Source organism: Platalea leucorodia (assembly GCF_965183815.1).
Source record: "Platalea leucorodia genome assembly, chromosome: 3".
Taxonomy (NCBI): domain Eukaryota; kingdom Metazoa; phylum Chordata; class Aves; order Pelecaniformes; family Threskiornithidae; genus Platalea; species Platalea leucorodia.
Window position 1 is genome coordinate 15,582,341 of NC_138825.1, and position 2,028 is coordinate 15,584,368.

At 65.2% G+C, this 2,028-nt stretch overlaps 1 long non-coding RNA gene across 1 annotated transcript; it reads left to right on the forward strand.

Annotated features, from left to right (window-relative positions):
- Positions 1 to 869: 869 nt before the first annotated feature.
- On the forward strand, positions 870 to 1,806 carry LOC309587254. Its single transcript, XR_014227525.1, has 3 exons — positions 870 to 1,240; positions 1,469 to 1,630; positions 1,720 to 1,806. It is a non-coding gene; the product is annotated as an uncharacterized lncRNA (long non-coding RNA).
- The last annotated feature ends 222 nt before the right edge of the window (positions 1,807 to 2,028 follow it).

Sequence of the window (2,028 nt, forward strand, 5' to 3'; positions counted from 1 at the left end):
CTGTCCCTTCCCGCTGCACAGGACACCAGAAGGAGCAAAGAGAGCCCGGGTGACCCGCCTGCCGTCGATCAAAGCCCTGGAGAAGGAGCTGAGCCGCCGGCATGCCGTGAGTGTCCCTGTGCTCTGGGCTCTGTCCCCAGGCACTGCTCCTCCAGCTGAGCATCAGAGGCATTGCTGCTCACCTTCTTCCACTCCTCCTCTCCTGCCCAGTGGAGGACATTGAGCACCAGGAGCCTGGAGAGGCTGATGGAGGGCCAGGCAGAGGTGAGAATGGCTGCCTTTCACCCCCCTCTGGCTGTGCCAAGGTGCCAGGGGTGTGCGGCGAGTGGGGTGAGCTTGTGCGGGAGGGAGGGTTGCCACTCGGGGAGCGGAGAGGGTTGGGGAGCCACCAGGAATGCGGGGAAATCCTCGCTGGCGGCACTGGGAGGAAACCTGCGGCGCAGAGCAGAGAGCCTGGGAGGCCAGAGGGTCCCAGCTCCACCGCGCTCAGGCTGCTGGTACCGACTGGCAGCTCGCCAGTGGCCCCTTCTGCTGCGGGGCTGCTCTCTAAGCGCAGCCTGGTTCTTGCAGGCTGATCCCAAGCAAGGGCCTCCGACAGACCCATCTACTAATGGAGGGGGACTTTGCCGCTCAGCGGGTGAGTTTTGGAAAGAAAGGCAACCTCCTGCCGGCGGCTGAGCTGTGCTCACTTGTCCCCTGAGTGTCGCCATGCAGGTGTGGCAGCCCAAGGGAGGACGTCACCTGGACGAGCAAGGGCACCCGCTGGGCAGCGGCTGATGGACGTGGTTCTGCGGGGACACGGAGCCTCTGCTGCTGCCCACAGCTTGGAGGAGGGCAGGCCGAGGGCTGGGACAGGCTGTCCCGCTGGCACGCCGGCTCTCAGCAGCCTGCGAGCCGGAGTCATGGTTCCAGCTGCTGGCTCCCTGCCCGTCCTGCCGCAGCGCTCAGCACCACGCTGCAGGCAGGGCAGGCAGGGCAGGCAGAGCAGGGCAGGCTGCGGGAGCGCTGGCCTGGCGGTCTCCATTGACGGGCTCTTGCTCTCTTTCCCTTTGCAGCAGGAGGCAGCAGCAGCAGCAGCAGCAGGAGGAGGAGGCGGCTGCCCTGGCCCTTTGCTCTGCGGCGCAGCCCGGCCACTGCCCAGGCGCCAGGGCAGGCGGGCTCCGGCTGCAGGAGGCCGCTCTTTGGGCAGCCCCTGGCAGCCCTCTGCGGGGAGGACGGCACGCTGCCCCGGCCCATCCAGGTAAGGCAGCCTGCACCCTTGTGGTCCCCAGCCCTCCGACTGCTCCAGAGCCAGTGCCCCAGGGGCTCTGCAGATGGGGGATTGGGCTCTTCACCCATGGCTCATGCTTCTGCTTTCAGCCCCTTTGCAGCAGGAGGGAGCACAGGCTGGGGCTGAACTCTGGCCCCAGCCACCGCTTTTGCAAGGCAGCTCCTCAGCCAAGTAACTCTCCTCCTGCCTCTCCTGCAGGAGCTGCTGGCTGTCCTGCACCAGCAAGGACCAGCGACGGAGGGCATATTCCGCAGGGCGGCCAGCGGGACAGAGCTTCGGGAGCTACGCGAGGCCCTGGACCGCGGCACGGACGTCAACCTGGGAAGCCAGCCTGCTCTGCTGCTGGCCGTCATCTTGAAGGTGAGCGCTTCTGACCTGCAGCTGGAAGAGCTCCTGGCGTGTCTGGAGTGTTCAAAGGCTCACCTGAATGCCCTTGGCATTCATTGCAGGACTTCCTGCGAAGCATCCCCGGCAAGCTGCTCGTGACAGACCTTTACGAAGACTGGATGGCAGCCATGCACAAGACCTGCCAGGAGGACAAGATTGAAGAGCTGAAAGCGTAAGTGTGGGCAGCAGCAGCTGCAAAGCTGCGCAACACAGCCGCTGGCTCCCACCTGCCTTGGGCAAGCCTGGGGGACGCCTGTGGGCAACTTAATCTGCTTGATTGATGTTGTGTTCCTCTTCCCTCAGGGTGGCCCACAAGTTGCCTGCAGCCAACCTCCTCCTCCTCAAGCACCTGCTCTCCCTCCTCCAGCACA